Source organism: Dermacentor variabilis, chromosome 2, assembly GCF_050947875.1.
Source record: "Dermacentor variabilis isolate Ectoservices chromosome 2, ASM5094787v1, whole genome shotgun sequence".
NCBI classification, from domain to species: domain Eukaryota; kingdom Metazoa; phylum Arthropoda; class Arachnida; order Ixodida; family Ixodidae; genus Dermacentor; species Dermacentor variabilis.
Genome location: NC_134569.1, coordinates 49,011,419 through 49,023,242, shown reverse-complemented (window position 1 = coordinate 49,023,242; position 11,824 = coordinate 49,011,419).

Below are 11,824 nucleotides of genomic sequence, written 5' to 3'. Positions count from 1 at the left end.
ATCTAGTTGACGATGATGAGTACCTACGTAGGCCACTGCTCCTTTATTGGTTGGGCCATTACCGACGAACGCTTATGCCGCAGAGTACAGGCAACTTGTTTCCGACAGCGGTAACGCCAGCACCGCAGTGGGCGGCGGCTGCGCGATTGCAAAGCCAGCTTGTACAACTAAAAATTACAAAGTAGCGTGTGAATACAGTTTTCAGGCTTTGTGAAATGTTGTGTGAGACAGCTGTACCTCCATGGAGAGCTAGTACGCAAACATGGACAGCCGTACTTTCATCTGATTTGCCCTCTCAAGTGAAGGATTTTCATTGGCAATATCTGTGGGGCATTTTATCCACAAGAGACAGGCTTGAACGCTGGCATATGGTAGCGAATGATAAATGCATGCATTGCGCACAAATAGAGACCGACGCGCATGTAGTAAAGGAGTGTGTTGTAGCACGCACCTTCTGGAAGCTAGTTGCAAGGATGTTTGGAATATCCATCGTGCGGCCACCACAGCGCCGAGATTGGTTTGTGAGTCTCGTCTACTACAGCGCTAGCTACGTTTTGTGGTGCTTCCGCAACATTGCAGAACAATCTCGGCAGTCAAATAGAGCAATGTGCCCCGAATGCGCGTACGGGTGGTAGTATGGGGTCATCTTGAAGAACAGTTGTTCAACAAGTTTCTTCACCGCTGGTCTACGCGTTACCTAACCGTCACCCGAGGCAAAGTCTTTCTACAGTCAGAATAATGCTCAAATTCTGTTCGCCTGAGTTGAGACTTTGTATTTGTATGCTCCCCGGGGGTCTTTCATAAATTGGAGGCTGACAATAATGCTTTTTCGTGGGCGCTGTATTGATGTTTCGAATTGAATTATGGGGTTTTACGTGCCAGAACCACTTTCGGATTTTGATGCACGCCGTAGTGGAGGACTCCGGAAATTTCGACCACCTGGGGTTCTTTAATGTGCACCTAAATCTAAGTACACAGGTGTTCTCGCATTTCGCCCCCATCGAAATGCGGTCGCCGTAACCATGTAATGATGTTTTGTTGTTGTTGCGTGTGGCAAAGCCAGTGTCAAGTAAACGCCATTTATTATTTCATTTGCTGATCTGTTTATCTATATAAAATATGATGTATTACATGTGCTATACCTTAAATTGTACTTTGCGTTCATACCACAGTTGTAAGCGTACTTACGGGTATATAAATTTCCTTGTAAACTTGCCCGGATGCTATCGCTTGAGTGCAAGGGTAACGGCTCGTGCTTCTGACTTTTGGAAGGTCGCCGGCAACGGGAGATAAAAGCATTTCATGCTTAAACTGGCGCCTGGAGGAATCGGGCACCACACACGCTTCGGGAGCGTGGATTTGAAGCGCGGTGGTCGGGGCTCCCGCGCGGGGCGGCGTGGATTTCTCTCTGCCAGTGCTTCATCGGCGCGTGGCAGCCACTGAACCGTGCCTGAAACTGCGGCCGACTAATTTGGTAACGACGGAAGCTAGAGAGGCGCGTCCATTGACCCATTTCCCTGCACTACCTGCAGCTGGCAGCAGAGGCACGTGCCTCCAAAACCACGAGGGGCTGCAGGGCAGGTATCGAATGTGCATGCACGGTATTTCCTCTGGGGTGATTTATATTGACGTTGACCCCATGTGTGGCATAAACGCGATTGACCAAACAGAAAAGACAAATAAAGTAAATGTGCTTTCCCGCACTGCTAAGCCAAAGAAAGAGGGGCATACGCCTAGTTACGGAGCCAACGTTTTGGGGAGAGTGCGGAACCTTTTATATTGAGAAAGGCCAAGCTTCTGATTTTGAAGGTAATAGAGAGCTTTATGGCGCTGTGTGTACCAGAAATGCAGGATTATTTTTCTAATACCGCAAGCGATGATACTGCAGGAACTTAGAAATAGAGGGACAAACGAACAGTGTCTGAAAGGCAAGAAATTCGGCGGAACCCATCCCCCACGATGACTGTCGACGGTAATGCGTGTAGCATTGACTCAATATAGCGACACAACATATTGCCACCATCGAAACGATTCGTGTATGGGGTGCGTACGGCAGCGGGACTCCTCTATCTCGCTTCTCTAGGAACACGCGGCGCCATCTAGCGCCGCCACCGCGATGCCTGCGCGTTGCCCTCGAAATGCACGGCGACTACGGCGCGTACGAACGCTGAAAAACGCGTCATGTGGCAACCGGGGGCTCCTCTCTCGCGCTTCTTCTTTGTCCCCTCGCTTGCGGCACACTCGGAGACCGAAGTTGGCGAGCGGTTCACTGAAGAGCGGCACATATCGAGTGCATTCATGGCACATCTCTCTAAAGCATTGGCGCGAAAGGCGTTATTTGAAAAGTCGTTAGAACATACCGAGTACACTTGTGGCGCAGCCTGCTGATGCGTCGGGTTGCTGTCCTTGAGGAACGCTCGCGAGGTGGGCTCGACTTCGCTGAGCACCGGATAAACTTAACTGATCTTTCTCGTGATTGTAGAGTGGAACACTCCCAGTGGCACACACCTAGTTACCCATGCTGGCATCGAAGACGTTCGTTGAAGAGCGGCACACACCTACCGACACGTACCCGAAAGACCAAGTTGGCATCAAAGTGGTTCATCGAAGACCAGCACAGACCGACTGGAACGTACCCAGTGCTCATAGTCGGCGTCAAACAGTCTCTTCGAACAGCCGTACTATACCCAGTCCCACATCTACAGTTGTCCATGTCGGCGTGTAAGAGGTTCGTCGAATAGCGGCACGTATGTAGCCTATACAGTTCCACATGCCGATTGCGCCAAGTTAGTCCGACGGTTGGTTGCGAACGCTGTACCCTCACAGCACAACAGTCCTACGTACTTACCATTTGGCCACGGGATACCCAGTGACCCAGGTAGGCGGGAAAACGGTGCGATAGAAACATAGATGGAAACATAACCCCCGGAAAGTACCTGAGATACCCAAAGAATAGAAAAGCATTACAGAGAGAGCGAGAGAGAGGTTTCTTAATATATATATATATATATATATATATATATATATATATATATATATATATATATATATATCCGCATGCATGCGACACAAGTGTATTGTGTCGCGTGCGAATGGGAGTCGCAGTTAGAAATTTTTGTAATTTTTGCAGGTGTGACAAAACAATTGAGCGTCTTCCGTACCACTGCATATTCCTTGCGGTAGGTGCCTATTCCTTGCGCACAACGATGTGATATACGACCTAGTTCGTCTCAGCCGCTTGAGTGACATATCATTCTCGGAGGAAAGGATTATCGGATCTTGGACTAAAAAGTTACGAAATGGCGAATGAAGTTACGGAGATAAAGGTAGGAGACGATGAGGTAGAAACGGTCGAGAAATTATTTCTTCAAGATACAGCTACGGAGTGTGTATTAACGCGGGAGCCATTGGTATCGTAACAGAGACAAATTCAAATCAGCAGCGCTCCAGCCCATAGGTAGCTCTTGCGCGGTTTTATTCACACACACAGACGCGACATATGGGCGCACATGTCAGAATCGTATAGAACACGCGGCGCGAACTCGCGTCACGCATTGCCAACACCTCGCGACTGCATGACGTACCCTCATGCGATGCATACACGCTACATAAGCGCTGGCAAGAACCGCGCGTCTCGGTGACAGAAAGAAGCAGCAGAATCGCAATGCATGCAAATTCTGTCAAAACACAGTTTTTTTTTATCATTTCTCTTCCCACACTCTTGTCGGCGTATGCGTACCTTTCTTTTTGTGTAAGCGGGGTCTCGTACCGTACCATTCTTTTCGTGGCATGCAACCTATCGTCTCGCCGCCGTTTGTTGCACGGCTCTGCGTTACACGTTTCGGGGGCCAGTTTTCTTTTCTTGTGTTGTTGTTTATTTTGACACGCACACGTCGCTGCCCCATGCAGCAGGCTTTCGGAGTTTGTGCTCGCTGGCTGGCAGGTAATTTACGTGCAAATGCCAGCCGGCGCCTTTCTCGAGTCGAAACAGCTCGAACGATATTTTTCATTTTTTCTCTCGCGTTTCACCTTTCTCCGGCTGTCCTCCCCTTCCCGTGTCTTTTTAATATAGCCATAGTGCTGTTGATATATAAAAAATGTGGTGCGTAGAAAGGGAACGCGAGTTTACAGGTTACAGCGGTGGGAACGGCGAAAGAAGCATAACGCATAAACGCGTGAAAAACGGCTCGTTGGCGCAGCCGTGCATTGCGCGCTGTGTCAGCCTGCAACGGCGTCGTGGGCGAGAGGCGCTCGGGAGTATGTATGTGAAAAGCCATTCGGGTGTTCCTCCACGAGTTCTTCGCTTCGCTTCGTGTGGAAGGCCGTGGATGGCCCGACGGGTTGGGAGGAGGTCGTCCTGCGACCGGCCCGTGTCGGGGGGTGCCTGACCGCCGCCGCCGCCGCCTGCAGCGTCTGTAGTGTCGACATTCGGAGAATGCCGCGCCACTGGGGCTAGGCTCGTGTATATACATAGTGCCGAAATCGTCTCTCCCGGCATCCCACTGGAACGGCGGCGCACCTCGACGTACAAAATGTGGGATGCATGTACATGGAGCGTGTACGCTCGCGGACGGCCGTGTCATCAGAAACTATACGGGCTTCGTTAGTATTTACCGCACGCCGGTTCGCCCGTATGTACGCATAACCGCGGTCTCCGCTTGTGAAAGAAAACTTTGTTACTCGCAAATGGTATGGCAGCCTTCTTTTTTCTCTTGTGAGTCCTCCCCCGGCCGACTTTCTTTGGCTCTTCTTCGCTATCTTATCCCGCTGACGTAAGCTGCGGCTCGTGGCATATATGCGCGAAACCGCTTTTTCGAAAGATAACGCGATGCGTGAAAATGGAAAGATGGGCGGCTTTAGTCGGCAACAAAGGGCGGACAACATCAAAGATTTGCGATGCATGGTTGCGCCCCTTTGAAAGGCGCCTGGGAGCGACGCAAAAAGAAGGAAGCGGGAGCGTCAGGCTGCGGACTTGAGAAGAGCAACGGGATTCACTGCTGCCTAAGATTGCTATGCGAGCTCGATGCTTTGAGAAAAGCTTACGCCTCTCTATACGCCCTATCTTTTGTGCTGACGCAACACTGATCCCACAAGGCGAAGGACTCTGCGAGGAAACGGGGGAAAAAAAAAGAGAAACATTGCGGGGACGCCTTCTTTTGCTGCGTGGCTCTGGGAGAAAAAAAAAAAAAACTCTTCATGGCCAAACTTTCATTAATAGTATTTATTTATTTATTTATTTATTTCAGTACCCCCAGCGCCCAACGAGAATTAGAGAGGGTAGTGGTTGCAGTGTAAGTAAATATATCAAATGCAAAACAAATAAGTACAAGAAAATTGCATCGAAGTATGACTAGCAGTTGATTTACAAAGTACCTGCTAATATAATGTTAGCTCATCCATCAGGAAATTTTTCTCTGCTACGGATGGTTGCAATATCGGCTGAAAGGTTGTTCCACTCTTGCGAAGTGAGAGGCAGAAATGATTGAAAAGATGACTTAGTAACAAATGCATTTCTAGTGCTGGATGGTGAAGCAACTTGTGAAACGTGCTTAAATGTGCAATGTGTATGCTGAAGCATGCTTTCATTTGGGTTTTATCCTTGCGATGCGTGAAAAATTAGTCTACGAAACGTACGGAGTTGGTCTGAACAAGTTCAAGTGGTTTAGTTAGGTTACCGTGACTATGGCCCTGGTCGCATACTGAGGCAGCGTACTTAAGTCTTTAAGGTATCAAGATTTTGTAAAGTAGAAGTTTAGGTAGAAGGAGGCGTGTTCAAAAAGTTGCTGCGTAGCTAACCTAACAGGCGGTTAGCCTTGTTTATTATGTAGTCAATATATAGTTACCAAGTTAGGTTGGATGCTATGTGAACACATAAATATTTGTAGCAGTTGCGTCTAAGGAAGTGTTACTTAAATAGTAGGTACGGGGCTGCTAGAACTACTGGTTTACACGCATAATTTTAAATTTTTTACTATTTAATTCCATCTACCATTGTAGACAACAGTTAGTTATAGCACTGAGATATTATTGCAGAATTTTAGTGTCGTCTTCGTTACATATTTCGCAAAGAACTGCGCAATAATCAGCAAGAAGATTAATGTTAGTGTTCGCTGAAGGAAAAATGTCATTATTTTGTGCATATAAAAAAAAAGAAGAGGACCCAGTACAGATCAAAGCAGTATACCCTGCATTAACTTTACAGAAAACAGATTTATGACCACTGGCAGTACGTGGGAGCAGATCGCATCAGTCCCAGACTGATCCTTCAGAACCTAAATAAAGTTCTTCATACCATACCATACTGGCAGTAGTGAACTGAAATCGGTTAATAAGGAAATTATTAATCCATCCTAATGGCTTAGAGTCAATATTTTATTAGTTCAGTTTATGAACGAACAACTTGTGGCAGACTTTATCAAATGCTTTGGCGTAGACTAAAAAACATCTACAATGAGCGAATGATGATCGATCAAGAATACGATGTACACGGTGGGTGAAAGGTATGAGCTGTGTTTCACAGGAGTACGATTTGCGAAAACCTTGTTGGTGCAGGGACAAAACACGAATTTGATTCAAGAAACTAAATGATAAATACGACATACTCTAGTAGTTTACTCAAATTCATACTGCCACTGCAGCTACGAGTCTTACACTTCGTGTAATATTCTAATATGTTGCTGTCGCATTCACTTCTCCCTTATGGCGAAGCTATTATATTGCAATGCAAATCTTGGCATTGTCAGACCAGTTTTCTTTCCTGCTATTTACCCATCTATCTCAGCAAAAACGCGGGCCAATCCAGAAAATAGTGCGGTGTCGAAAAGGGGGCCTATACCGAAGGCAATAAAGTCTAAAACTGCAGGACGTTCGCCAGGTTATGTGCCACTCTTCATTGAATCTTTTTGGTCCGAACTTGGGCATGGGCCACTAGCTATCTGCTATTGGCTATGGGGCGATTTTCAGTGAAGCTCTTTGATGCAAGCATGGGCTAGTGCGTATGTTTTATTGGGTGTGCGCGGACTTCACAGCGGCGCCGCCAGAAGGCGCAGCCTGCCCAGAGAGAAGCGCGAGAGGAGCCCAGCTGCAGTAGCGAAACCCCTCGCACAAGGCATATTTCGGCTGTTCGCATACTTGAATGGTCGTCGCAGATGACTCCTGCCCAATTTGTTTTTGTTTTGTTTCGCAGGGCACAACATCTGAGCGGGCTTGCGAGGAAATTTTGGATGTTTGCTGTACCGGATTTCAGTCCGGGTGCCAGCGACGTATAGACGGCGCACTTGGGAGCTCTTCGGCGCCTGTCGAGGCCATGTGCATTCGCCGCACAAATAAGCAATATGTTTTTTTATTAAATTGGCAATAGCGTAAACTCCCTTTCTACTTTTTTATTTCGATTCCCATCATGCTTCTGCGTGATCGTATATATATATATATATATATATATATATATTTCTTCCTCCTAACGCAGCTCACTTTTACGTGACGTCATGGCTGATAAACAACAGCGAGAGGTTCATAACGTCCAAACCTACTCGTTGGTGTATGTTGCTAGGGTATGGTGAAAGAAGAGCATAAGGGCAAATATATTAAAGCGAGAGCTTTAAGGGCCCCGTTGCGCACGGAGCACGGCGTAAACGGCATTGAGCGTGAGTAGACCGTGAGCGAAACCTGTCTACCAATCACACTGCGGTGTGCGCGCGTTTCTACCAATCACCTAGCGGCACGCGCCACGAGCTTTCTACCAATAATAGCGCGGAACGCCGCGCCTCTGCCATACACGGCCGTGGCAGCACCGACCGGGAGGGGAAAGAAAAAAATGACAGTCACTTTAACAAGGAGAAAGCCTGCGTGTTCAAGGGGCATTCATTAAATTACTTGACATTTTCATCCGAACACGTTGTTGCTTATTACTTGTTTTCTCCCAACCAATCCCGCCAAAGGTCACGGGTTCGAGTGCCTTAGTTGACGTTACCTTAATTATATGTGCGTTAATTAACTTCGTCCCAATTAACACCAAGGGCGATGGGTTCGATTCCCATGATAGGTCGTGGGTTCGGGTGCCTTAATTAACTATATATATTTAGCTGTTCCTTAATTATCTTCTTACAGCAAAGGTCATGTGTTCGAGTACCTCAATTAATTTGCCTATTTTTTTGGCGTGATGAGCGGCATTGAAGCCAGCTGTTGAACGCGCAAGCAGTGGCGCGAATGCGCGTCTGCGCGAGGCGTGCTCACATGACTTTCTGTACCGCACGCCGCGTTTGCCAGACAATTGGCGGTATAAGCCACTTAGGCCCTTCGCTTAAAAAAGAAAAAAAAAGAAAAGAACCGGAAAGCTCGCCTTCGTGCGTAGCGTTCGCCGCGAGTGCTTCCCGGTAAAGATTATGGTTGCATAAGGTGCAGTTGCCGGGAAGCATGAGAAGGCAGTCAGAGACCCTTTAGTGCTATGTGTTCTACTCTGAAAGGCGAAGCTTAAGCGTCTCCCAAGTTTTCCTTGCAAATTATGCGCGCCAATTCAAAGGTAATGCTTGGCCAAGGAGCGCTACGTACCCCGTAATGTCTCTTGCGTAACATGAGCGCTGCATCACATTTTTATACCGAAGAACAACCGGAAAACACTAAATCGAAGTGATTCCGCAAGGGGACAACAAAGCGTATATTCTTACATGGAAAGCCTCGGCGCATTAAACGTAAATTCTACTTTCACGAGCGTGAAATGCTGAGAAAATTTTAGCCTAAGATGCTCTTGCCATTGCAGCGTTTCTGCATGATGCTAGTGTGCGACGAAAAGTTCTATCAAGTGCTTGAAACTTTCACACTCTTGAAAGGCTTGCGTTGCCTTTGTTTGAGTGGCTTAAACTGATGACGTTCCAGCGAGTGTACCTTTCATGGTCAAGAAAGAGAGATACAAAGGAATGGCAGGAAGGTTAACCAGAATAAGTTCGGTTTGCTACCCTGCACGGGCAAAATTTATTTAAAGAAATAGGAAGGGAGAAAGATGAGCATTTAAACGAAAATTGGTGCTCAAAACTGCTTGGTGCTCTAATCGGTGCTCTAACGCGGTAAAAATCACCTGCCTTTACGCGTACTATAACGTGAACAGTTGCACAGGAGGTCTGAGATCGCTTCTTCACCACCGCATGTGTTATAAAATGCCGTATAACTGCCTGCCTGAAGCCAGGCTCACAGGAAATGTCATCAAAAGGCAGCTAGCTCTAACGGACGGGACCACAAGAAAGTAAAAGAAAAACATTGACAGAGCGCTGGTCTTACTTATACCTTACTTTCTTGTAATGCCGACCGCTAGCTCTGCCCTTTAAATATGTAGAATCATCAGCTCGCACCATCAAGGACCTTTTTGAGCCTACACGAACCAGACGGTCACGGAGTATCACAATTTTATAGATGATCGTGAATATCGTCGAGTGCATTATTTCTTCACCCGATTACCGTAAGAGCACTGCTGAGAATTTTTCCACGTATTATTTAGTGTAAATTTGATACATGACAATCATAAGCTTAACGATCTATCGTAATCATGATCATGACCGTCACTATCAAGACAGCCGCAACCATTTTCAGGTGTTTCCCTTCTCAGACGTTTCCTGCCCGCCATGCATTTCTGTCGGGAGCACTGTGCTTGTCCGCAGCGTTTTTGACAGGGAAGCAGCGGGCACACAGAATTAGCGAAAGGATATGACTATAATAGGGACAAGGATTGTTATGGAAAAAAATTGGGCAGCAACGAACAGTTGAAAAATGAGTGACGGCCCTCGTTGACTGGGTCTGCTAATGATATCGAATAGACAAGTGCCTTATTATATGGTGCAAGCTTACTGAACTGGAGTCCTTATTTCGAAGCGTTTGCAATTTGAAGATTGTAAAACCAAATGGAATAAGAATAGAATACTGCCAGGAGCGAATCGACCTCAATGGAATATCGAATACCCTTCTAACATTTTGAGATGAATGTACAGGTTTCTCGCTATCATCATCAAGAATTTTACCATCCTGGTATTCGCAGCAATAGAATGTTTTCCTCATTACACTAGACACTATGAAATATGAACTGTTAAAAAAGCACGAAGGGACAATTAGGAAAAACGTAAGCAGATCGTTCGCAAACTCGGGTTATTTGGACAATACGCGGTCATACGTCATCGCTTTATAGACGTAATCTTGTCGATCAGTTATTATATCTGTATACCGCACACATGTGTCGCATCTGTGACGAGATCAGAGTAAACAGAAATTAGCGTTTTTCTCGTCCTAATTGTCGTGGTAGATGCTGTCACTATCGTATAAAGTATGCTGCAAAGGAACGTATTATAATTTAATCCGTTCACAGAAAACAGGTACTGCACCTGTAAATAGCAACAAATGATACCAACTGCCGAATGCCGTGTCCAACCAACGTCTTGCTTACAGAACGACGCAGGGACCCTGTAACGTAAAACTATTCCAATATGTTTCTATTCCAACCTCCTGATGTCACATTTGCCTAACCACCAACGCAAGCATCGAGCGGTCACCCGCAGGGTTGTCTGAACAGATCAATCAAACGCTCTCCTCGTTCATAGGAGGTCACTTTTGTTTGCTTGAAAAACGAATAACATTGCCTGCACTGAGCGGCTTGTCGTATCTAATTGGCTGACAAGAGGCGAGGAGAACGCTCAAGTGGAGAGGGATTCGATGGGGCCGAGCCACTGCACTGAAAGTCGATAACCGGATGAAGAGAGTGGTGCCGGCGTCTACGATTGGTCGGCTTTCTCTTACTTAGCTTGCGGTGGCTGGTCGAAAATCGCGGCGGCATGCAACGGAAGCTCAAGCATTACGCTAAGACGGACCCTCATCAAAAAAGAGTTGGCAGATTTAGGGGGTAAACGTGCCGAAAGTGCTCGAAAACGTTACACGGCCACGCAAGAAGTTTTACTATACGCAAATACACCCATGCTCTCCGGCAGGTGCGAGTAGTGGCAGCCATCTTCTATTCCTTTCGGAACGGGGCAGCCTGCACCTATTCAGAAGAAAATTCAGTTTTGTTCGGCATATTAATGCATCTTTAATGCGTACACGTCACTTTGACGCGGTGAGTTTTCGCGGTTTTGTGACGTCTCATGACAGGCAGGTGAAGTGGGTGCAGCCCAAAAACTTTTTACCAATAGCCGGGGGATAACTGCGAAAAGGCGTCGAATCAGAATTAACTGTTTTTCTTTTTTTCTGTCAAATCATGCATAATCAGTGTGTACACATCATATCAGATGGGGAGGTATCGCGGTTTTCGTGACGTCGCGTGACAGACAGCTGATGTGGGGGTGGTCGAAAAAAGTTTTTGACCAATCGTGGAAGGCTGATAGCAGAATTGGAATAGAAAAGTTTGGAATAGTTTTACGTTATAGCGCCCCAGCTTTACGTTACTGTCTACGTTACGTTTTTTGTGCACGGGGTCAAAAAACATCGCATTTTTGCTTCAATTTCATGTTTGATTGTGAAGTATTGGAAAAGTGTTCGAAAAGTGTTCGTATTTCCGTGTAGTGACTATTCCATTCGAGGGGCTAATTGAAGAATGATTATTCAATTCGAGAATAGAATTCAGTCTTCGAAATGAACAGGACAATGATCGATTCGTTATTCTGAAGTTCCGAGTATTCGCACATCCCCAATTATTCCCTGCATTGAATGGGGTAGTTTTAAGCACGTCTTACAATTTGTACTATATGTTCACGCAACGTGCATATTTCTTTTAGCTTCTCGAAGATATACGTATTTTCTTGGCCAACTCTCTTGTGTTAACAGTTAATGATGGGAGTAATTACTTCTGTATTTG